Source organism: Hippocampus bargibanti, linkage group LG03, assembly GCF_051943395.1.
Source record: "Hippocampus bargibanti isolate YZ-2025 linkage group LG03, ASM5194339v1, whole genome shotgun sequence".
NCBI lineage: Eukaryota > Metazoa > Chordata > Actinopteri > Syngnathiformes > Syngnathidae > Hippocampus > Hippocampus bargibanti.
In genome coordinates, this window is record NC_142736.1 from 658,518 (window position 1) to 685,269 (window position 26,752).

General features: G+C 44.2%; 1 long non-coding RNA gene across 1 annotated transcript in view; it reads left to right on the forward strand.

Moving 5' to 3' along the window:
- Window positions 1-930: 930 nt before the first annotated feature.
- LOC148899909 (uncharacterized) overlaps window positions 931-26,752 on the forward strand; it is a 59,285-nt gene continuing 33,463 nt past the window's right edge. The window contains exons 1-5 of the long non-coding RNA XR_016114380.1: window positions 931-1,332; window positions 4,683-4,987; window positions 5,082-5,237; window positions 9,111-10,562; window positions 10,695-10,809. This is a non-coding gene — a long non-coding RNA (uncharacterized LOC148899909). The remainder of the gene's footprint in view (window positions 1,333-4,682; window positions 4,988-5,081; window positions 5,238-9,110; window positions 10,563-10,694; window positions 10,810-26,752) is intronic.

Consider the following 26,752-nt stretch of genomic DNA (forward strand, 5'->3'; position numbering starts at 1 on the left):
GGCTTGGGGGGGGGGGGGGGTTCGATCAATAAACTCATTGAATTATGGCCATTTTCAAATGGAGTTTGTTCCCCTCCCACACACTCAAAACAGTTTTTGTTAACTTTTCTCTATGTTGTCAAAATGAAATATTCATAATATCATTTAAATGATTTTTGTTTACTTACGTATTCATGTATTTATTTAGTTATTTGTTTGTATATTTATTTTTGTTTATTTAGGTATTTATTTATTTAATTTAATTGTTCATTTATTGCTTTAGTTAGTTATTTGTTATCAATGTATTAATTTATTTGGTTATTTATGTATTTATTTATCCATTTATTTTTTGTTTATGTTACTTCCGGGTTGAGTGAACGCTGGTGCGTGTGGCTGCCACTGCTCACCCGGAGAAAAAAATATCCTGTGACTGTAAAGCGTCCTTTACAGTCACATTAAATTCTGTTTATTTAATTATGCTTATTTATCTATGTATTTATTTGTTTATACTTCCACAACAAGTATTCCTTTTTTTTTTATTCATGTATTCATTTAGATTAATTTGGTTAGGCGTCTTTACGTTTTTAAAAAGTCATTGCCTTTTGCATGTTCTGGAGCCATAAAGGGACATAAGTCTTCTTGTGCCGGTCCCAAGCCCGGATAAATACAGAGGGGTGTGTCAGGAAGGGCATCCGACGTCAAAGCTTGGCCAAAACAAACATGCGGATCAAACCTCTCAAGATGGACGACACTGATTGGCTGTGGCGACCCCAAGAAGGGAAAAGCCCAAAGGAAAAGAAGAATAGTTAGATTAATTTGGTATTAGTGTGCTTATTTATGTATTTATTTATTTATTTATGTATTTATGTATTTATTTATTTATTTATTTCTGTTTCAGAGTCCATGTCGTACCGCGTGACATCATCATAACGCGTCCAAACGTCACTCAGCCCTGCAGCAAGTGCAAACCCGAATCATGTCACCACAGTGACATCGGAGTGAAATCCACTTTCAAGTTGTCGTTATGCAAATTGTGAATTGGCCACGACATCTGACGACATCTGACGACATCTGACGACATTTGACGACAACGACAAACGGCCACGGCGGAAACAAAAACACTTGGCTTGTGCAAAGGAGCAAGCACCCACGAGAGTCGTGAGTTCCTTCAAAGCGACTGCACCGGACGGAAGTTGGCCTTATCGAGGTCCTCGCTCGGCTTTTGGAATCTTTCAAATGGCCAAATGGCGTCGACCGCTTTTGAGGTGCGACGGCGACCAAGGGCGGATTTTTGCCATCGCCTCTTTGATTGTGACGCGCAAGGAAGCAAAGACGAGATGTGACGGCTTCGTGGTAGGAAAAAGACGTTTTTTGTTTGAAATTGGTGCCGCGGTGGGCATTTTGACGGTCACCAAAAGCCTCATTTCGCATCGTAACGCGGCAATGCAGCGTGACGTCACACGGTGACAGCATTCTGACGTCTCAAATTACACACTGATGTCATACGATGACATCATCAGTCGGTGCCGTACTCTGGCCAGAATTTCACATTTAGGAAAATAAATAAAAATAAATAAACTGAGATAAATAAATAAATAGCCACATGAAAATTAACTGACAACAATTAAATCAATCAGTAAGTAAATACATAAATAAATACACAACAGCAATTAAATAAATACCCAAATAAATAAATACATTAACACATGAATAGATACATAAACAACAAAATAAATACGTTTAAATAAATAATAATAATAAGTAAAACCCCAACCCCATCCCTCTTCAATTGCTGCTGTGGACTGCAAATTTCCCCATTGCGGGACGAATAAAGGGATTCTGATTCTGAAATACATAAATAAATAGCCAAATGAATGAATAAATAAATAAATAGCCACATGAATAAATAAAGTTACAGAGATTAAACAAATAAGTAAATAAATACATGAATAAATACACAAGTAAATACAGAAAAACGGATCCTGTGACTGTAAAGCGACCTTGAGAGTTTTGAAAGGCGCTTTGAAATGAAATGGATGATGATGACATACATTATCAAATAAACAAATGCATAAACAACTAAAAATAAATAAATACATACATAAAAACACAAATAAAAATAAATAAATAGCCACATGAATAAATAAAATTAATAAATTAAACAAATAAGTAAATAAATACATAAACAAATACAGAAATAAATACATACATAAACAAATAAATACATAAAAAACTAAATAAAAACACATAAATAAATACATAAATAACTAGCCACATAAATAAACTTACAAAGATTAAACAAATAAGTAAATAAATATATCCATAAATAAATAAATATATAAACAACTAAATAAAATGAATAAATAAATAAATAAAGAATGCATTGCCAGGGTTTTTGTCATTGTCACTTGAATTCCAGGACTACATAAACAGTCAATGCAGTGTAAGAAACCTTGGACTCTTTTCTTTTGTCAGACAAAAAGTGTTCATTCCTAAATGAAACGGGTCTGGAGTTATATGAGCCTGAAATGAGATACATTCATCTTGGTTTAGATAGCGCTTTAACAACAGCTATAGCTGTAACAAAGTGCTAACACGGACAAAAGGCAAATGCTTCCCCCTTGCGGAAAACAAAAAACATATCCACAGATCTAACCAGAGCTTTATCGACACCCAACCATCAAAAAAAAAAGTACTAATTTTCAATTCCCGACTAAATTTGCGAATGGCAGTGAATGAGTTCAGATCATCCTGAGTGAGAATCGGCGGTGATCTAACCCTGGCCCCCATGTGGGTGTCGGCGTGCCAGCGTCTTCCACAGCGGCGTCAGAGCTCTCGTCCTCGTTCGTCTCCGTGTCGTCCGAGTAATGCCCGGCGACGGGACCAATTGCAGGCGGGCCGTCGGCTCGCATTGTCACCTCGTCTCATCATGTGACACGCATCATGTCACGTCACCTCGCCTCATCATGTGACACGTGAGCGCCGCCTCAATCCAAAAGCGACGCTGTCAGCTCGGGAAAGTCACAAAGCGAGATCCGTCTGACCTCTTGGGAACTCGCGGAGACAAAATGTCGAGTAAAACCACAACGCAAATGTGATCAAAATACAGTGAAACCTCGGTTTACGAAGCCCTTGCCTTACAAACTTTTCGCTTGACGAACGTTACATGTATGAACATTTTACCTTGGCATACAAACTATTTTTCGGGATACACACGGAGCTGCCACAACAAGTGACGTGTCGTTCGCGAACGAGGCCGTTCTCCTAACAAGAAAATGGCGGCCACTGTTGTTGTCCTCTATTCCCCGCCCCCAGTCTTTGGTTAAAGCCACATGATTGGTCAAGAACCCAGCAGGGAGGGGGTTAAACATTAAAGAGACAGGCAGACAGGGAGAGAGTGAGAAAACACACACACGAAAGGGAGATGACAGAGCTTGAAACAAAAAAAAACATGTGTGAGAATAGTGAGAAAATGGATAGAAAACCTTTCATAACTTTTCTGCTTTGAAATGTCAATTTCTCCACTGCGAGACGAATAAAGGTACATCCAATCCAATAGACAGAAAGCTAGCTAGATACCTAATAGATAGCTAATAGATAGATAGCTAGTCAGCCAGCTAGATACCTAAATAGCTAATATATAGCTAGCTAGATAGCTAATCAAGAGCGAATAAATAGCTTGCTAGCCAGCCAGATAACCAGATAGTTAACAGATAGCTAGCGCTTTAACAACAGCTGAAGCTGGAACGAACCGCTAACATGGATAAAAGGGAAATTCTGCCCCCTTGTGGAAGGGAAAACACATTGCCAGAGGTCTGACCAGCGCTTTATCGGCACCCAAAAAAGAAAACACAAAATCCGTATGGCGCTCTACGTCCTGTTTTCCGAATAAATTGGTGAATGGGTTAATTTTGAAAAGCTAACCTCATTAGGAAAGTGTAAATGCGGCATGAACGATATCCAGCACGCGTTGACCTTTGCCCCCCTCCCATCAATCTCCCGCCATGGAATGAGCTGCCGCCTGAAAAAATGTGATTGGCAGTCGCTCTCTCTTTCACGCTGTCACTTCCCATCCACTCGGAACATTCCGGAGCCGCGCAAATTAGCAGAGAGCCAGGACGCCGCCCGAGGCGGCGCGCCCAATGTCCCCGCTAGCCCAGCGGCTGACGCTCGAATGTGGAAATGGTCCTAGGCTAACTAACGCATGCTATGCCACTTAGCGTCCTGAGCAACGACCGATCCACGTGGATGCCGTCGCTAGCTGTAGCTTAGCTTCAACTCAAGAAACAAGCATTCTGTTGTTGCAATCCCGATTCTGTCGCGCTCGGGCGACATTTCAATTCCCATTTTATGTATACAGTGATACCTTGGCTTATGAACTTAATTGGTTCCCAGACAGAGTGTGTAAGGCGAAAAGTGTGTATCCCAAACATTAATTTCCCATAGGAAACCATTAAAATGAGAATAATCCGTTCCCAGGTCCCCATAAAACATCATTTTCTAAGTCTTAAAAGTAATTTTGTAAGCCTTAAAACGACACAAAATAGACATTATTTTATGTATAATAAATGTGCTATGGTAACGGTAAGATCAGAGCATTGTCATCAAATGGTGAGTCTAGTTTTTGCTTTTTTGAATGTCGCTGTGCCGATGACCATTTTGTGTTTGGGAGCCTTTTCCTGAGCAAGTTGCTTGTTCTGTAGCCACCAAGGGACATATGTCTTCTCGTGTCGGTCCCAAGCCCGGATAAAAACAGAGGGTTGCGTCAGGAAGGGCATCCGATGTCAAAGCTTGGCCAAAACAAACATGCGGATCAAACCTCCGAAGATGGACGACACTGATTGGCTGTGGCGACCCCGCCCGTCAAGGGAAAAGCTTGCCCAAAGGAAAAGAAGAAGACTTTGTCAAGTGGATAATTTGTTCACCCTTTTCTGCAATCTGATTCTGTTCCGGAATCCCATCCAGAACCAATCCTGTTCCTCTTATGTGCACGTGTACACCAAAAAAGGTGGAGAGACATTCCCGCCCGTTCAATAAATGTCAAGTCACCTCTGCTAAGTCGCAGCATGTCAATCACACTTTGCTCTTTTTTTTTTCTTTAGCATCCATCGAACGTCACGTTTGTCGGCAACGGAGGAGCAGCTGCAGCCCGTCCGCGTCCGCTTTCAATCAAAGCCGTCCGTCCGTCACTCAAGCTGTCCTCGCAAGCCGCCAATCCAATTTGTCCGCGTGCTGGAAGAGTGACGCTCGCATCGCAGGTGGGCCCGATTGACAGCTGTTGATGGAGCCTCTTTGGGACGCCCTTTGTGTCGAGTTGCCGTGTCGACGAGGGCAAGTGACAAGCGGGCCAGGCCTGGGGGGGGGGGGGGGGCGGCTCCGGAGACCAAAGGGAAGGAGCTAGATTGACGGACGGGGTTAAGGCGACACGGGGGTTGGGGGGCATGGAGAGCCGGCAAATTGATTTGGATTTTTCCTTCAAATCACTCAAAGTGTTTGAGGCTAATGTGAGCTGATCTGGGAGCCGGTCCCTGGTGTGCCAATGCCACGCTGACGTGCTACTAAAACTGACACACTACAACGCTGACCAGAAAAAGAGAGAGTGAGAGAACGCCTGTCAGTCCGCACGTCACTGCTCGTCACTGTCAGCCACTTGTTATCCACACACACTCTGCAACACACCAAGAAGCCAAACCCGATCTAACTAGATAGCTAGCTATCTGGCTAACTATCTGGCTAGCTAGCTATTAGCTATCGATTAGCTAGCTAGCTAGCTTTCTATCTATTTGAATTACTTCCGGCTTGAGTGAACGCTGGCGCGTGTGGCTGCCGCTGCTCACCCACAGAAAAACCTTATCCTGTGACTGTAAAGTGACCTTGAGAATTTTGACAGCTGCTTATAAATGACATGTGTTATTATTATGATTATGATTATGATGATGATGATTTTATTACTTTTTGATTATTATTACTACCGAATGAAGATTTCTAAATCGGAATAATTTATTCTGATTTCAAAATTTTCTTTCAAATGTTTGCTTTATTAAAAAAAGCAAACATTTGCTTAAAAAAAAAAAAATATATATATATATATATATATATATATATATATATATATATATATATATATTCGGATATGTGTGTATATATATATATATATATATATATATTTTTTTGTTGTTGTTTTTTTTTCTTGAAGTTGTTGGCCACCCGGGCAGAGACTTTTTGTAATTGGTACACCCGGTGGAAAGTTGCACGCCCCGAGCGTCCGGGCAGACACTATTTCAGACACTAGCTATATAAACCAGTATGTACTGCATTGAATTTTGTACAGCTGCCCCCATTTCTAGCTCATATAACTCCAGACCCATATCATTTAGGAATTAACTATTTTTTTTCTGATGAAACAAGAGTGTAAAGTTTCTTAAGCTACATTGAATGTTTATGTAGTCCTAAAACTCAAGATTCCTGGAATTCAAGTGACAATGACAAAAAAAACCCACTGCGGGGGGGGGGGGGGGGGGCACATTTTGCACCTCCGCCAATGACTTTGTCTCTTTCTTCTTCATTTCTTCTACTAAAGCTGATCGTCTCTTTCAAACCAAGTCACACCCGCCAATGTTAATCAATGCTCTCCCACAAGTGTGGGTCTCTCTTTTGTGCCACGAACACCACCGATGGATGCTTCGGCCGCCATCTTGGTGGGGGCAGCAGGCCTCATCCTGTCCAGGAGATTAAAGAACCTTTTCTCGTCCCAAACAAGAGAGTGTGCTTTAATCGCAACATTTGAACCCAACAAAGCCCAACATAAAAGTTGTTACATAAAGTAGTTAAAATATTAAAATTGCGGCTTCTGTTCTGCTGAGTATTCATTCATTGACCCCTAAGCGGAGTGAACAATAACGTCAATTGTCGGCGAATGAATTATCTGTCAGCTTGCTGTACAACTTGTTTTTTGGGTGGCGGGGGCTGGGGTGGGGGTGGGGGGTCGCCCTGGCCGCCGTCACCCCATCGCGCCGTCGGTGCTGGCGCGTGTCAGCTCGTTAGCCGCCGTCGCGCGGCCGTCACGTGCCCTGACCTCGCTGACAGGCCCATTAGCCGCCTAGGTGGGGGGTGGGGGGACTAGAAGGGAGGCGTTGACGCAGAACGCCGCCGACAGGCCTGACACGGATCAGACCCGACGGCGACGCCATGCTGTTAGCTTGTCAAATCAGCTCCAACGCGGACGGCCTTTTGTGTTTAATAGACACGTTTGCGCGTCACGTCCGACGCCGTCTGTCTGTCACCTTGTCACATGACATGATGCGCCGCCGCTGCTGCAAAATTATCGGGATGCCCAATCGGAGGAGAAAAGTCCACTTTGGATAAAAGTCATCGCAGACTTGTAGGAAGTGACATCATCGCAGACTTGTTCAAAAGTATTGGGTCACTTAACTCATTTGCTTGCAACCATTGGCGTTCAAATATTTACGGCTGAGTCGATGTATCCCTTCTCGCACGATTGACAACGTATATATATTGCAGTACTTGCTATGTGAAGAGCAGCAGCCAAACTTTGGGGCACATACCAAAGGTGAGCAACGATCGATCCACATAGATCGCCATGGATGCTAACTGTAGCTTAGCTTCAACGAAAGAGACAAGCATTCTGTTGTTGCAATCATCCCATTTCTGTTTTTGTGGATCGGTCGCGGTTTTGCTCATTTTTTTACATTTTATTTTATTTTATTTATTAAGGAATACCGTAGCATTGGCGAGGGCGTTTGAATTGATTTGTTTCCTAGTTGCGTAATCAGCTTCATTTGTTGTTTTAATGTGCTCTGGAAGTGCTCTCCCTGTTTTGTGTTCAATTTTCTTTGGATTATTCAAAACTTTGGGGCAGATACCAATGGTGAGCATTTTCACATATTTCTAAATGGCCGCTCTTGCTTTATTCTCACACAAAATCCAAAACAATTAGCAAAGAGGAGTTAGCGTGTTTTGAGACCAAATTTATGGATCAGTGCGTAACTACTAAATTAGTTAGCGTTGGAATACTTCTGACACGACAGCGGCCCTAAAAGTCAGGGCGGCCATGTTTGACGAGCACTCAAGTGTCTGCGAACGAGTGGAGGGCCTGCCAGCCACCCTTTGATTCATGACACACTCCAAGCGGGCCAAAGAGCTAACACGTCAGCCGTGAGTGTGTGTGCGTGCGTGCGTGTGTGTGTGCTGGCTAATGAAGACAGCAGCAACACAGAGTGATGGCATGGAGGTGCTAATTCATAATTGACATAATGGATGAAATCTGCATTTCACACTCACACATTCACACGCACTCACACACACTCACACACACATACCTGGTGATCTCAAACTGATTAGCCATTGCACACCTTTTCTGTGAATAATGGTAGTACACATGGTACAGCGAAAGCTTTAATGAAGAGCATGTGGCATATGCTGCGGACACACACTCTCTCTCACACACACACACACACACACACACACACACACACACACACACACACACACACACACACACACACACACACACCCCTTCAGCAAAGTCCTCAGATGTGAAATTATCTTTCATAAAGTGGTTTGGCGGGGACAGCATCATTCTGCATCCCTTACTGGCTCAAACAAAACCCACATATTGGATATAGCTAGATAGCTAGCCGACTAGCTAACAAGCTAGCTAGATGGATGGACAGACAGACAGATAGATTCAACCTTGATGGATTGTCAGCCATTGAAATGAAATCTAACATAAAAAACTTGGGACACTCGTTGGATGCTACGACGACGACCACTCGTCTCTTTTGTTTTTATTCATTGATTTTCTTCTGCATTTTGAGCTCGGCGACCATTTTCATCAGTTACATCCAAAAACACACGCAAATAAACAGACAAACAAACGATGACAAATGCTCCACAATTACTTTTTGTCTGTTGGACTAACTCACCCAAGTGTGGAATCATGACCAATCTCAATCTGTGTGTGTGTGTGTGTGTGTGTGTGTGTGTGTGTGTGTGTGTGTGTGTGTGTGTGTGTGTGTGTGTGTGTGTGTGTGTGTGTGTGTGTGTGTGTGTGTGTGTGTGTGTGTGTGTGTGTGTGTGTGTGTGTAATTTCCTCATGGATGTCGGAGCAGAAGGACAGCAATGCAAAGTCATAGGAAGCAGAGATTGGCAAGGGACAAGATGGTGCCGATGTTGATGTTGATGATGATGATGATGATGATGATGAGGACCATCTGTGGTGGATGCCAGGTGCACATTTCTCCCAAATTCACAACCTGACTATCGTCACGACTGTCGCTTCTGGATGATGTGCATACGTGAATGAGACAAGCTAGCTAGCGCGCTGCTAGTGAGCTGCCTGCATATCTGTCTAGCTAGGTCAGTGTAAACGGCCCGTCAGGCTTTTTAATCCGGCCCGCCGAACTTGTCCAAATTATAGTAAAAACCGTGTCTGAAACTCATGACAAAAAGCTAGCGGACACCTGAAAAGTTGCTGGCCCCATATTCCAGGTATTCGCGAAATAGTATGTAAATGACAATCTTGCATATTCCGTGAGACAAATGTATGAACTGCTAAGGGCTATTTTTCACGTTTGAAAGACAGTTAATACGTTGGGTTGTAGTGTTCTTACTGTGCTGAGGTTTGCACACGCTACATTTAATGCTTTAGTATATCCGGCTCAAACCCTCCCTTCAAATGCTCCTGGCCTGGCCGGCCCCTCTGTCAAATTTTACAACCCATTATGGCCCACCAGTCAAAAAGCCCACCCCTGAGGTAGGTAGTTAGCTAGCTACCTGGTCATTGATAGATAGCTGTCTATCTTTCTAGCTATTTAGCTATCGAGATATCTATCTATCTAGCTATCTGGTCATTGATTGATGGCTAGCTAGCTGTCATGCAATGACCATGTATGGACCCAGGAGGGAGGTGGTGGGGGGGGGGGCACAGTCCGATTGATCGCCGTTGTACATAGGCGATATTGGTCCGACAACCATATCAATAAAGCCTCTCGGCGTGGTCTTCTGCGTCTTTTGTTGCGAGGAACGCGGAGAAAAATCCATAGACAATTGATGGCGTCTGTGAGAACGGCTCTATCGGAGTATATCAAATCAAGGTATCGGAGAAAGGAAAGTTTGCGGCGTGAATTAGAGACTGTTTTTCCTTCAAGTTAAGCAGAGTCGGAATCCATTTCATGTCTTGTGTTTAATCAATAACTCATCTTGTCATCCAAATATCCCTCCGCGTGTTTCCGATACCGCCTCAGCTGATTCAGGTTGCAAGCGAGATGGAGCTCGTCCCAGATGACTTTCAATTGGAGCTGGGGTTCGCCCCGGACTGGTCGCCGCTCAACGTCAGGACTCGTTATACCGTCTCCATCGCCCACCAGACCCCTTACGGCCACCTTTGCTTGACTTTTGACTGATTATGGTTCTCTGTGATCCAAATCAGGTTGGAGTGGCGACGCTTGGCGCCTTGTTTTTCAGGAGGGTCGCCATCTTGCATGATTTGCAAGTGTCCCTGTTGCTGCCACACACCTGAGTCATCAACAAGCTCGGACATTCAACTAGTTGATTGGCATCAGGTGTGTTGCAACAAGCAGCCTTGGAAAACTTGCAGCGTGGCGGCACTCCAAAGTCCACGTCAGCTTTATTGTCAAATATGCTAATAAGCATGACATACAGCACAGATGAAATTCCCGTCCTCTCGTACCCAGCATGCAACCACCACCAAAGTTTGACACCTGTTTTGGACGCCAACCTGCCGGAGAGTTCAATTCGGATTCAAATCAAAATGGCCAAGACATCAAGAATATGACATCTATCATTGTGGTGAGTCCAAATTATTCATCGTTGCTCATTCCATTTGCTTGAGTAAATTCTGCTTGCGTAGTGGGCCATAAAATGATATTGCCGGTTGCCCTCACTAGCTAGCGATCTCGCAATCAAGCCATGTTTCTATGTTTCTATGTTATCGAGCTACCGAGCTGTGTTTCTATGTTTTTATGTTTCTAACTATCAAACTATCAAGCTACCGAGCTATGTTGCTACATTTCTATGGTTGTATGTTTCGAGCCACCAAACTACCGAGCGATGTTTCTAGCTACGGAGCTATCGAGCTATGTTGCTAGGTTTCTATGGTTGTATGTTTCTAGCTACGGAGCTACCGAGCTATCGAGCTATGTTTCTAGCTACCGACTTACCGAGCTGTGTTTCTCTTTGTATGTTTCTAGCTATCGAGCTACCGAGCTATGTTTGTATGTTTCTAGCTCCCGAACTACTGAGCTATGTTTCTGTGTTTCTAGCTACCGAGTTACCGAGCTATGTTTCTGTTTCTATGTTTCTAGTTATCGAGCTACCGAGCTATATTTCTGTTTGTATGTTTCCAGCTCCCAAGCAATTTTTCTATGGTTATGTTTCTAGCTACTGAGCTACCAAGTTACCCAGCTATGTTTCTGTTTCTATATTTCTAGCTATCGAGCTACCGAGCTATGTTTCTAGGTTTGTATGTTTCTAGCTACCGAACTACCGAGCCATGTTTCTAGCTATCGAGCTACCGAGATATGTTTCTACCTATTGAGCTATCTGGCTAGCGTGCTATGTTTCTATGTTTGTAGCTATAAAGCTACCGAACTATGTTTCTGTTTCTAGCTACCGAGTTGCCAAGCAATGTTTCTGTTTCTAGCGATCTCGCTATCTATATAGCCCGTTTTTTTCTTCGCACGAGTTCTTTGTGCTTGCGTGGAAGCGCATCAAATCATCGGAAGAGAAGGTCTTGCCGGTTAGCTTCATTAAAATGCGCTTCCCGCACCATCTCTCACCCGCACAACCTATATGTTGTTTCGTATGCACATATTGCATTTATAGCCTCGGCAGATGGATGCATTTGTCGCCCCGCGCAACAGGAAGCGGCCGTTTGTAATTGATAATTATGTTCCGTGGCTACCCCAAAAGATGTTTTATTTATACGTCTCTTTATTTCATTCTTTTTTTAACCGGCCTCGTTTCTCTTCGGTAATTATTCCTTTGCAATCACTGCGACTGTCTAATTGCAGTCCTCGCCGCTAATTTATGCGTGCCTTTGTTTTCTTGAAGGAACGCATTTAAAAAAATAAAAAAGGGGGCGCGAGGGGGACACATCAAACGATTTGTGATGTGTGTGTTAAGAATATAGCGACGGAGCAAAGGCTTTAAAAATACATTCCGGATTATTTTCATATGATAATAAGTCAAGAGTAAAGCAAGGAAATGAAAAGGAAGTCATATAATGATGTATTGGCACAAATATGGCACTTATTGTTTTTTTTTGTTTAGTTTAGTTTTTTCTGCGGCACATTAGCATATGGCGTCGCGCTTTTATTTGCCTGAAGCTGGAGTTATGTAGGACAGCGCGCTGACCGTCATTCACAAGCCGCTGTCGCACGCGCATTGTTTTCAATGTAAATGATGTTTGCTGTGATGGGGAGCCATTAAAGGCGCACATAAACATAAATACACGCCGGATGAGAAGCCGCCGTGCGTTTACGTTATGCATGAGGACAGGTATTAAAGTACAAGAAAACAAAAGGAGACAAATCCAAAGCGGACGGCGGCTGTAATTGAACGCGACTCCGTCTGTACACTCGCCGGAGCGGAGGGACGTCGACGGCTAATTGGAATATACGGCTCCCTAAATTGCTGATGAACTCCGCCGAGAGGCTCGGCTGTCAGGCGGATTTAACGATGCTAACGAAGGTGGCGCGGGAGCGCTCGCCGACTGAAGATGAGCGACGGGACGAAAGCCGCGCCGGAAGATGAATGCCCATCAGCGTACGTTAGCGCCTTGTCTTGCCGTCGTCGTCGTAGCAAAAAAGAAAATCAAGTCAAATAATTAGAATGCGCTTGACGACTGTCGGCGTTCGGGTTCACGCAATGTCTGGAAGATTTCCTGCTTTTTTTCTAAAGTTAAGGCACACGATGGCTTTCAGGTGGGATCGCATATCTGTGCGGCTGACATGTGCTACTACAGGGGTGTCCACATTTTTGCAAAGGGGGCCACATTTGGTGTGTTAAAAATATTGTGGCTTACCTTAAAGGACAACCGACATCACTTTTTTTGTTTCCTAACTGACATCAGAAAAACGTTTGAGAGCATCTAAAATACACAAAACACGCAGTAGGATATTTTTAGTCAAATGCAAAACACCAATAAACATGACTTCAAGTGTGTAAAAAGTACTTCAATTTGAAACCGGAAGTGGCCAGTTTCAGAAGGTCCCGCCCCCTTGTTCGTGACGTCACGCCAAGACGTCTTGCCTTGCTCCACAATCCAAACAATGGCTTCAGATTCGGACAATATGCTTTCTTGTTACTCATCCAGTTATGAATAGGATTCAAATAGTTCTGAAGAGGAAAGCATACATGTTTGCAATTGATTAAAGAATTTATTCTGTGCCATTTTGAGGCAACATTGGGGGAAATGTATCACCCAAAAAGAGGCAGAAAATGGCATCCAAATTCTTGTGAGGAATGAATCAGCCCGTTTCCACAGGCTGATAAATTCCTTCCATGGAACTTGGTCGCCCTCTTCGAAAATTTTCAAAAAATCTGAAAATCCATATTTTATATTTTAATATTGAAAATATGGAAAAATCACAGGTGTAGATTTTTTTTTTTTAATTTGGAAAATCCTTTTATAATGTTATTGAAAAAACATTGAAAATCGCCATCTTCTAATTAAAAAAAAAATCAGCAATTTGCGATTTAAAAAAAAATGAAAAAAGTAGAAAAATCACAGTTCTATATTTTTTTTATTATAAAATTGCCGTCAGAATTGTTTTTAAAACATCGGAAAATAGCCATTTTATAAATTTTACATAAAAATAGAAAATCACCATTTTAGATTTTTTTTTATTAAAAAAAAAACACATTTTATAAAAAAAAAAACAACAACAAAAAATGTACAAAATCGGCACCTTAGTAAATGTTTGAAAATCGCCGTGGCGCGCTTTGACCAAGTGAGGATCATTAACAAGATGTCTTCATCCATCAGCTGCAGTGTTCATCCGCCGAAAACTAGTCCGCCAGCCACCGTGGCGCCGTGCGGTTTGGTTGGTCCGCCAAAAACTAGTCTGTATGCCAAGATGATAGAGCTAATTTAACGTTCGGAAGGTGAAAAGTCAGTGAGCTCAAGTGTTCGTAAGCTGAGGTATCAATCCAACATACAATTGATGAAAAGAATCACATCATTTGTCTTCAAAACTCCATTTTCCAGGCAAAAAATAGCTTCTTCCGCGTTGTGCTCTGTAGCTGATGGATGAAGACATCATGTTAATGATCCGCAGGGCGCTGGAAAATGCTCACCTGACTCCATTTTATTTTTTGTTCACAATGACAAAAACCCTGGCATTGGAGTGGATGCATTTTTGCACGTCGTCTGGCAGTCAATGACCCAATACTTTTGAACATGTCACTTCCTACAAGTCTCCGATGACTTTTAACCAAAGTCAACTTTTCTCCTTTGATTAGGCATCCCAATATTTAGCACCTTTGCATGTGGGGGTGCAGATGAAGTACTGGTCAGACCTCTGGGCATTTTTTCCCTTCCGCGAATTGATTCTATAATAATTTGATATCTAAGTGCGATAATATTTTTGTTCCCCCTGTTTTTATGACTTTTTCGAAACTTGCAAGGGGTCTCTTCCGTCCAAGATTCTACTTTTGTCTTTTTCACCGATGGTCCTTGGTGGAAGCTTTTTTTTTTTTTTTGGTCCGGCGAACGTATCAATGTGCAAATATGTTGAATTTCCACGCCGTTTTGCGTCGCGTCGTCCCGCCATCGCCATGCAAATGAAGGTCGCTGCTCTTTTGTGCTCTCACGCGCTTCACAAAAGCTGTCAGCGAGGCGCCTTTTCTTCCCGAACGCTAACGAAAACGCCGCGGCAGACCAATCCAAAATATCGGAATACAAAACGCCTCGCAAATCGCATCGCGTTTGGCGACACAAAGCTCGGCCGCCAGTGGAAAAGCTGATTATGCACGGAAACATCACCGGGCGGAGGATTAACGTATAGCGGCGAGGCGATAAAGAGCGCGAGCATCGGGCGGACGCCGACAGTCGGCGGAAACAAACGTTGCGAAACGCCAGTTTTGACGGACACCCGGGGGGACGAATCCGACGCTAGCTGGAATCATCCCAAAATGGTCGCTTCAAATGATTTGGCGATAAAGAGCGCGTGAGCGGAGATCTGGCCGTCAAGCGCCAATATGCCGCTGGATGGTAAACGGGGGGTCTCGGGGGAGGGTTGACGGCAGACGACGACGACGACGGCGGCGGAGGAAAACAATTTGTGCTGCCAATAACCCCGAGCGCCGCGGATAGCAAAGGTTTTCATACTTGCTTTACGGCCGCCTCGCCGTTCATGTTGCGCTCGGTCTCGGCCTGCCGCTCGCCTTTGCCACCTCGGAACGCCAGCCTGCTTTTGGACCGCCCTAACGTCCTCACCTCATTCGGTTTCCAGGCGTCCGTCAAAGCTTCCGCGCGGCAACGTTGGGATTGTCGCGCGCTAGTCGTTAGCGTCAGATGTGAACGCTTTGCAGACGTCTGCGACCCCTCGGCCCAAAAACAAAACACATCCTCAATTGGATATTTTCTGGGTTTTTGAGAGGAAGACATGTCAATGGCGCCTCATTCAAACAATCGCAACAATACAATGGTTCTGGTACTGTAATGTTCTAAGCCATCGTACCGCCATTAAACCACCCCTTGCCCCCCCTCGCCATCTTTTCCACTTGCTGACAGGCATCGGCGGAAAAAGATGGTTAATTTCTGACGGAATATTATGCTACATCACCACTTGGCATTTCAAGTGAAAAATGACTTTCTGCTTGGACTGTCGCTGTCGCTGCCCCCCCCCCCATACCCCCCCACACACACACCCCCGACACTCACACACACATCAAGAACAAGTGCTGAGGGAGGACGTATGTGAGCTAGGAATGGCGGCCGCAGACAACGAAGTACAGTAGAAGGAAAACTGATGATTAGAAAATGCTAATGCTAACATCTCAAACTCCGAAAAAAAAAAACGAATTTCACAGAGTGTAACAAGAACCCAAAAGGGTGCCATAAAAATCATGATGTCATGATTTTGATCATTTTAACTCTTATCGTGTCATTGCTTAACTAAGTTTGAAAGGAACGACGATAGCGTCGTTATCGGAAATACAGATGATTTCTCTTTGCATGTGTGTGTGTTACGGTAGGAATGTGTTGAGTGCATTTTGCTAACACACTTTGTGGCTCTGTGTGTGTGCGCGCGTGTGCTAATCTGTGTGATTGTTAGCCAACAAATAAGTCTCAACAAGATTAGCAGGCTAATTCTTCAGCTCGAACAAAAGCCGGGATGCGAATCAATGGCGTTGCAATGCTCCGGGCGAGGCGCACTTTACCCTCAAATGTTTACAGTGATTAGCAAGGAAGGAGACCGCAACGACAACATTAGCGTCTGTGTTATCGACGACGGTAGCCAGCCGTTTAGAAAGCCAGACGCGGTCACGTGGGCACGTGACCTCTCACACACACACAAAATGAACGTTTAAAAAGCCAACTGAGAACCATTTTGTGGGTTTTTTTTTATTTTACATCCGTCATGACTCATCAATTTATCATTTAGCCTCGTTCGGTCGGCCATCCTTCGCTTTCACTTTGATCCACGCATGAAATTTTCATCCACCGATTGCGGACTTGCCTTTCTGTCTTCTGACACCAATCCGTCGGCCTTCGTTCTACTGTCCATCTGTTCTTCGTGAGTCCATTCTGACCAGGATCAGAGTCTAGATACAGTGGTTCTTAAACCGGGTTCGGTGGGTCGCTCTCAGGGGTTCGGTGGATCCAGCCCTGAGTCTAGAGCAGGCATGGGCAAACTACGGCCCGCGGGCCACATACGGCCCGTTAGGCTTTTTAATCCGGCCCGCCGAACCTGCCCAAATTATAGTAAAAACAGCGTCTGAAACTCATGACAAAAAGTTAGCGGACAACAGGGCAGATAACTGAAAAGTTGCCTGCCCCATCTTTCACAACCTGAAGCACAATGAGACAACTAATCACATTAAAAAACATTGTCAACATTGTACCTACTACAAATGCTACCTTGCTTAATTTACGGTAAATGTGCTGATTTTGCTGCAGTAGTCGATTGACATTGTGGTGCACAATGCAACGTTTGCATTGCTTCCTATGAGCCACTAAGCCCCTTTCATGAGTCTCACGTACACTTTACAGTCACGGTTTAATGTAAAATTACGTTTTGTAGCTCACATATGTTGTTAGCTTCTATTGAATCTTTATTCTGGGCTGAGGTTCTGTGCATCTATTTTGGAAAATGATATGCAATTGCACAACTTTATAACGCTTGCGAAAGTCCGGAAGAAAGCAGCATGCTTCTGATTGGCTGCCGTGCCGAGTATGCAAATTTCACTGGTTGCCGATGTCCGTGTGCTCGGCGACGGTACACGTGTGTTGTTTGCGCGTGAAGGCGAGGGCGTCAGTGAGGAGTTTGTTGAGCGCGCGGTCAGGACAAACCATCTATGATTTGACGGAATTTAACACAAGTAGGTATTATTGAGCTTGAATATTTCGTTGTGGAATAATATGTTTTGAATGTTGAAAGTGATTCCATTTTTCAATAAATGTTGATTTCTTTAACTTTGCCCCTTCAATGAAAACCTATTAAAACAGACGCAATCTTGATGAATCACAGTGCATGTTATTTTAATCTATTTCCATTTCCTCCAAGTATCTGCGAAATAGTATGTAAACGCCATATTCCTTGAGACAAATTTATTAACTGATCAGGGATATTTTTCACATTTGAAAGACAGTTAATAAATTGGGTTCTTACTGTGCTATGAGGTTTGTACACACTACATTTAAAGGACAACCTGAACCATTTTTTCGTGTTTCCCACTGACATTATTAAAACGTTTTATAGCGTCTATAATACCCAAAACAGGCAGGCTGATATTTTTAGTTAAATGAAAAACACCAATAAAAATGACTTCAAAATGAATCTGGAAATGGCCAGTTTCAGAAGGTCCCACCCCTTTGATCGTGACGTCACGCCATGACGTCTTGCCTTGCTCGAGAATCAAAACAATGGCTTCAGATTCGGAGAAGATGTTTTCTTGTTACTCATCCAGTTATGAATATGATTCAAATAGTTCTGAAGAGGAAAGCATAAATGTTTGCAATTGATTCAAGGAGTCCTCCTATATCAATTCGAGCCGCCAATGACAGCAATGTAGCACCCAGAAAATGCAGAAGATTGCGCCCAAGCTCCGTTGGAAATGGGCTGATTTGTCAGCTGGGAATTTGTGTCAGCGAATATCAAATAGTTGTCTTGGTGCAACACACAACGATTCACCATGGCATTATTTATGTGTTTTCCTTCTAATTTCGCCATCAACACGAAGTTTTCAGACCAAACAAAGTACCCAAAATGCATTGTGTGTCGCTTTCTCGGTCAGGGGCGGTCCAAACGTGACGTCACATGGGGATCGTCATCAACTCGAAAACAAGACTTCGTGAATATTCAGTGCAAGTCTTAGAACGTAAACTATAGCTATATGCAGTGGAATCTTTGTAAAATACGCTCAGTCAAAGTCATTTGAAGTGATTTTATAAATTATGGACATAACTTGTCGGAAGGCGTCTGTTGTCCTTTAATGCTTTAGGTTTAGTATTTCCGGCCCAAACACTCCCTCCCAATGCTCCTGGCCCGGCCCCTCTGTCAAATTTTAGAACCCAATGCGGCCCGCGAGTCAAAACGTTTGCCCACACCTGGTCTAGAGTCTAGTCTGTAGTTCGTGGGCGCAGTCATTGAAAGAAAGCTTTGGTGAATGAGCATATGAAACTGGTGAGGTTCAGTTAAGAACCACCTGGTCTGGAAGCTTGGAACCCAAAAAAACCCGACTGAGTCCAAAAGACTTGGCAACTTCAAGGGACAGTTAGGACGGCGGGAAAAAATCATTGGCAGCGCCCTCGCCACTCTCGAGGACTTGCACACTGCAAGAATCCAAACAAGGGCGCAGAAAATCCTACTGGACCCTCCGCACCCTGCACACCACCTTTTCCAGCGACTCCAAATCCAGCAGACATTTAAACAGCTTCTTCTTTCCCCGTCGGTCGCCATTAACTCTCTAAACAGTAAGCCAAATAGAACTGGATAGTGCGTGTTTTCGGGTTAGGGTTCTACCAGAGACAAATTCCTTGTGTTCTACATACTTTTGGCAATAAAGATGATTCTGATTCTGAAGCGACGACACGTAAATTAACAAGAGTCAAGTGGAAGATTTAAAGACGTAGTGACGGAGTTGTGAGTCAGGTGAATATTCCAACAGGAGTGGTCGGCTTTTTGCGCTGGGTTGTACGTCAATCCCACTTGTCGTGTCGAACAGCGGCCCGAGTCGCGCGGTCGTGATAACGGCAAGCTACTCATCGTGTTGGATTTACGTCGCTCGGGTTGTCGCCGTCCAACTTGAGTTGCCGTCTTGCCGCCCCGCCGCGATTTATGGATCCTTTAATGGCAGGCGACAGCGGCGTCCTTGACTCCCGCCAGCTCTCCGGCCCGCCGCTGCCACATTAAAAATATGTCGAGTTGACACGGCCGTAAGCCGCTAATCAGCAGCCGTCTGTCACTCTGAGGATTTCCCTTCAAATAAAGAAATAAACTGGACTGTATAATAAAGTCCATTGATTGACCTTTGTGATGGTAGCAATGGTGGACTTTGCGTCACGGTACCAGGACGGCTAAGTCACACAAACGCTCACCTCGTTGGTGTTTTTCAACGATCTCCTTCTTCTGCTCGACCGTCATTTTCTTTTGTGTGCTCTTGGCTTTAACACCAGCCTGTGACGGGGTCTTTTTCGCAAAACTACTCCACTCGATAACAAACCACATCTGCACTCAAAGAAATGAGGTGTGGAAAAGTAGTCCGCCACCCACCGCGGCGCTTTTCCACCGTGCGGTTTGGTGTTGATCCGCCAAAAACTAGTTTGCCGCCCACTGTGGTGCTGTGTGGTTTGGTTCGGTTTGGATGCCAAGATGATATCCTGGCCAATTTATCGTTGGTAAGGTTCATAAGCTGAAGCGTTTGTAAAGCGAGGTATCAGTGTGTTGACTTTTGAAAGCGCTGTCGCAATGAGCCGCCCTCTTCTTTTGCGGTGAAGGCAACAGTGAGCGTTAAAAGGCGTCTAGCGCTGGCAGCGCCGTGCGCTGAATAGTTTTCATCTCGGCGTTGGAGTCTTGTCGCCAGCATTGCCGTATGTTTGCCAGCACGCACGCACGCACGCACGCGTGTCCTGCGGGCCTGCCTTGTTCACATCAGTCTTCCCGCTCATCTTGTACAATCTTTCTTTTGTTTGTACACAAACGCGAGCGCTTGTCATTTTTGATTCCCGCGTGCTTGTGTGAAAATGTTTGCATGACAAACGTCAGCGTTTTTTGAAGTACTGCACCGCTAACGTGATGGCATCCAGCGCTTGTATCTTTTGTCTCGACCAGCGGTGTCATTCAATGTTTGCCGCCATTCATTCACATTGTAGTTCCAGTTTACTCCCGGAGGCCGTTTTGAATTTGGGGAAGCCATTACAATGTTTCGTCCCCTCCACATGTGACATCTACAGCGTACAACAAATTAATTCATTGACTACCAGACGTGCAAGAAATGCGTCCGCTCCCGTGCCAGGGTTTTTGTCATTGTTACTCGAATTCCGGCACCCACAGAGTATTGAGATTGAGTCCTCCGAATTTTCTATTATTTTCTATTATGCTTAGAATACGCCGATGCGTAAGTGGAACTGTTGCGGCTAGGAATTGAAGCGGATTTATGTGGGACAGGACATGTGACACAATCTCTTTTCGTGCTACATCTGCGCGTTTGCTTTCAACATTGTTGTGGATGTGCATATTCCACCATGACGTCCCTGATCCACTGCTGAAAAGGACACTTTGATCCTCTCTTTCATCTTGAACTGCTTCATGTCAAAGAAGGTACAGCAAGTGCTGAAGCATGAATGACTCTCTGCGTCTTTGTGTTGTCATGTTATTTAGTTTTTTTGTGTTTTTGTTCTTTTGACTTCAAGATGGCACCGCGAGAGTGGCTTCCTTTCCAGCAGCTCCTGTATTTTCTTTTTCTACTTTTCTTTCCTATTCCTTTCATCACTTTGCTGATGTGAAATGTCAATTTGTCCACTGCGAGACCAATAAAGGTACATCCAATCCAATATTATTATTTTTTTATCGTTTCCACAGCCTGATAAATTCCTTACACGGAGCTTTGTCGCCCTCTTCTGCCTCTTTTTGGTGCAACACGAAGTTTTCAGACCAAACAAGTACAGCCAAATGCATTGCCGTGATGGAATGACTGCTACAATGTGTCATTTTTTCGGTCAGGGGCGTTCCTTCAGTGACGTCACGTACGTACGTACTCGTCACCAAGTCAAAATCAAGACTTCCGGAATATAAGCGCGAGTCTTAAAAGGTCAAATCTAGCTTTATATGCGGTGGAATCTTTGTCAAATACGTTCAGTAGAAGTCATTTGAAGCCATTTGACAAATTATGGACACAACTTGTCCGGAGACGTCGGTTGTCCTTTAAAAGTGAACTTTTATAAGTACACCAAGAGCTAATGGGGGGGTTGAGTCCAAATAAGCGACGGCAACCTTTGATGTCGGTGGTCCTCACACTCTCTCTCGCGCGCACACACACACACACACACACACACACGTCGGTGGCGTTGAGGACGTACACGGGTAGTGATCTAAGCGTGTTGAACACTCATCCCGGCCCCCCGAGGGAGCCGTTAATTGATGACGTCTTACCAAGTTCACTCGCACCACATGTCTGCGCTAACACAAAACACATGCTAACGTGCTTGACAAAACCAGCGGTGACATCATCACTTTCCTGTCGGTACATGAATGATGCCGTGGATGAATTCAGTTACAGTCAAAATTTCATAAAAAAAAAAATCTGCCGTTTATTTTTTTTTTTCAATCAAACAAGAAATGGGCCATTTTGCTTTGAAGCAGCCATTTTGGCGCCCGAACAGTTCATCACAAAAGGTTTTAGCAGTGGTAGAGCGTCAGGGCCTATAAGGCCTTCTCTGCTGGCCTGGTCTAAAATAATCGAAGTGAAGGTTATTTTGTCCATGAATTCTTGTGAAATAATTCCAAATTGTCTTTCAGCTTCCTTTCATTACTTTTTTTTCCTCTGTTGCGCTGCTTCCAGATTCGTATTTAAGCATTGAACCAATCGCATTTCTGCCATCATTTGTGACCAAGGCCAGAAATCATTTCTGCGGGACCTGTAGCATCAAATAAGTGTCAATCATCAAATGACTTGAACCGATCCAATTTGAAGTTGGCGACGCCAAGGCCTTCTCGCAGGCCTGATTTCCTGGCTAATACTTCCCTCTGGTGGACTTGTCGTCAATTACAACACGCATTTTATATGAGTCGAGGTTGTATTGTCATAAAATGTTTTGTAAGGGTTGGATTGATTCCGAGGTAGCACTACTGAAGGCCTAGCGGTCAAACGCACATCTCAACAGTGGTTTGAAGGTGTGCTTGACGTCACTCGCATTTTATTTTTCTTGTCACGGTGTTCCGAAGGCGTCGCTTTGGAAAAGTGTTCGATTTGGGCTTGCGTCAAAATCGGGTTTCGCGACTCGCAAACAAAACAAGTTCTGGGCTGCGTTTGCGCCCGTGACAGGTGGAAAGTGGCGCTCGCTCGCTCTCGCTCGCTCGCGTTTGTTCTCATGCGTGTAAATCGCTAAGCGTCTTATGGCCGGATAGTTAAAAATAAAGTCCAAACAGGCGGCAAAGGTCTGAAGAATCAACGCCGGGGCGGGATTGGGGGAAACGCGGGTGTGTTTTGCTTGGATCCAGCTTTTCTCCGAGTGCGGCGGCGGCGGCGACGTAAGCCACGCTGGCTGTGTGAAATACGCCACAAAAGGCTTACTTATCTGGGCATTACCTATTAAAGGTTTAAACCCTCCGCGTTGTCCCATAAACACTTGGGAAAAGGCAGTGGCGTTATCTCCCCGCCCGCCGCCTTATCGCCGGCGCACTTGAAGGTCCTTCCAGCCGTAATTTGTTTAATTAAAGTGTCATTTTCCCGGGGAAATATGGCGACCGCGCGCAAAGAAGTTGACGCGCCTTTTGGCTCGTCCTTTCCTTGGCTCTTTACTCTTTGTCTGCAGCTTAGATTTAGATTAACAGCCTTTTTTTCTCACTATTTTAACCCCCTTCTCCCATGTGCGTGTCCCCCGCCTTTATTTTAAATGCATCCCACCCCGACTTCTCCCCTGAACACATTAGCTGCTATCTTAAAGGGGCCCGGAGAGGATTGGCTGTGCGGCCCCAAGAAGGAGTCGGCGGTGTCAGCGTTTTGCCTGATTTCGCTGCCATTTCATTAAAAGGAGGAGGGAGGGGGGCAACAAAACAAAAACCAAACAGGCGGTTGAACGGGAAACTAAACAAGCGCAGGCGACGAGATAACATATTAAAAGTCTTCAGGGGCAACAATCATGCTGAGGGGTCAATTTGACCCGCGGCGTGTTTTGTGGAACAAAAGTGTCTGAAAAATGGTGGTGTTTTTTTTTTTTTTCAATAATAATTTCATTTGAATCTTGTTTTTTTCTGCGTCTAATTGATCCGCTGACCTGATGATCAGAGATAGATTTGGTAGTGTATATATATACAGTGATAACTCGGTTTTCAACCATAATCCGTTTCCGAAACCTGTTTGAAAACCGTTTGTGTCCTCTTCAACAGGGCCGATGAGCGCTTCCACTTGAAGTTTTCAAAGCGCAACTTGCAATGACCTCAGTTCAGCAGGAAAAATCCAAAAAGAGAAGCAAAATCCCAAGCAAAGAGCTTTGCATACGTTTCATTTCAACGGGGTAATTACGGAGTCTCTCTTGGCGTTTGACGAGGCCTCTAATGAGTTCTCCACGGACCTCGCCTTTATTTGCGTCTTTGTTTGTTATTTTTAAACTTGATGAAGTCTCCTTTTATTTAGCAAATCAAAGCGGAAAGCGGATGCACACGCGCAAACGTCTGCGAGGAGGTATAAGAGCCCGTCCTTTGCCGTCCTTTCCCGTCCTTTCCCGTCCTTTGCCGTCCTTTGCCGTCTTTGGATTTGCGAAACAGACGCAGGAAGTAACCGTCGCGTCAGACTTGCTAAGGGGTGAGCTTTGGGTGAAATGGGTACGGTCAAACCCAGGTTTTGAACCATAATCCGTTCCAGAACACTTTGAAACCCGTTGTCATCAATGTCTGCTTTCTTTTTTTTTTACCGCGATTGAATAATGAAAAAGAATGCAGCAGTGGCGGATGGGGTTAGAGACAGAGAGAGAGTGAGGCCAAAAAACAAAATGGCGTCTTCGGTTAAAGCCATGTCATTGGTCAAGAACCCAGCAGTGGTGGTGGTGGAGGGGGGTTATAGCATTAAAGAGACAGGCAGACAGAGAGAGAGTGTGAGAAAACACACACACACACACACGAAAGGGAGAGGACAGAGCTTGAAACAAAAAAAGTGAAAAAAAAAACAAGTAAAATGGTGAGAAAATGGATAGAAAACTGAAATTTGGACCCATTTTAACTTTGATATTTCAAAAGCAGAGTATAGACTGGACGGTTAAAATACCCCATCAATCAGGCTCCACAAACAACCCGGAAGTCATCTGTACACTTGATGCAAAAAAACTATCAACCCAACTAAACAGAACACAATTGATGAGGAACAAGGTAAAATTATCGAAGAGAAAGCACCTACAGGGGATCATTCCTCAAGATGGTGAAAGAAGAAGGCTACGTTCCTCATCAAGTGTTTAATGCTGAGGAAACCGGCCACTCCATTCCATCAAGCCATCAACGACCATCACAGAGGTCAATAAAATGACTATTGTACAGTACAGTTTATTGTCTTTAATCATAATACTACAGCACATTTATTATACATAAAATAAGGTCTATTTTGTGTAATTTTAAGGCTTAGAAAATTAGAAAATGATGTTTTATGGGGACCTGGGAACGGATTATTCTCATTTTAATGGTTTCGTATGGGAAATTATTTTTTGGGATACACACTTTTTGCCTTACACACTCTTATTGGGAACCAATTCAGTTCGTAAGCCAAGGTCCCATTGTATGTGTGTCTGGAATTTTTTTTTTTTTTTTTTGCGCTCCACCTTTGAGCTGATGAAGGCGTCGACGCGAACGGCGCCGTGCAAACGGCGCTACCAGCGCTGACGTGACTTTGCCAGCGCGCTAAGATGAATGAAATGATTATCGTGACTGATGATGTTAGCGGTCGCTGCTAAGAAAAAAGAAAAAATGACTTTGGCAACGTAATGGTCAAACGGCGGCTGCGCTTGACAGAATTATTAAAAGCGGAAGAATTGAGTAATTGGTCCACATTTATCAGTCTGCACATCAGAGTTCATCTATTTTCCAGGTCTCACCTGGCTATTTTTCTTCATATTTCCATCCTATTAGGACGCCAAGCACTTCATCCACATCCAAGATGGAGGCCAAAAAAAAGGCGGGGGGGATTTGTGCGGGTGACGCACTGACCACAAAATGGTAAATGCGATTTCGCCGCCGCCATCTTTTTTTCCTCCCGGCCGACATGATAAATACCTGCGGTGCGGCGTGATGAATGTCTTTATAAGGCGGCGCGGCGATAACGTTGCGCCATTCATATTTGGCCGCCGTGTAAAAAAGCGGCGAGATAAAGTGCGCTACTCCAGCTGACCCGCTGCTTCAACACGGGAAGTCAAGCCACCGTGTGATAAATAAACACATCAATCATGAGAAATGGCGGGAAAATAAGCAACGCTGGCGAGGCGCACTTTTTCGTGTGGCGTCCCAGACTTTTTACACAAACAGAAATGTGCAGGCGGCTCGTTACCTTTGCCATTTTGACGCCGTTGGTCGTGAGGGCAAATCGGGAACATTTCACAAATGATGGACATGGACGGATTTAAAGGACAACCCACGTCACTTTTTTGGTTTCCTAACTGACATCCGAAAAACGTTTGATAGCATCTAAAATAGCCAAAACACGCAGTGTGATATTTTTATTCAAATGCAAAACACCAAGAAAAATGACTTCAAGTGTCCAAAATCTGCAAAAAAACGAAGCTGCCAATTGGGCATTTTCAGAAAGTCCCGCCCCCAGTTCGTGACATCACGCCAAGACGTCTTGCGTTGCTGGAGAATCAAAACAATGGCTTCAGATTCAGAGAAGATGCTTTCTTGTTACACATCCAGTGATGAATATGATTCAAATAGTTCTGAAGAGGAAAGCATACATGTTTGCAATCGATGAAAGAAGTCCTTCCGTGTCATTTTGAGGCATCTGGACTGCAATGTAGCGTCCCAGAAAAGAGGCAGAAAATGGCGTCCAAGCTCCCTGTGAGGAATTAATCAGCCCGTTTCCATGTAATATAAACCATTCCAATCTAATGTAATTTTTAATCTAATGTAATCCAATCCAATCTAATACACACACATACACACACTCTTTCATACGCCACCGTTGCGTACACCTTCATCACAGGCCCGACATTACGATTCCTTTTTTTTGGGGGGGATTTTGTCTTTTATGGAGTGCGGCGCCTCCACATCTGCGGTGCCATAATGGCGCATCGCGGCCCTTTTGAGGCGGCGCGGCGTTTTGGCCTCGCAGGACGCTGAACGGCAGCAGGAAATACGGGCGTCGTGAG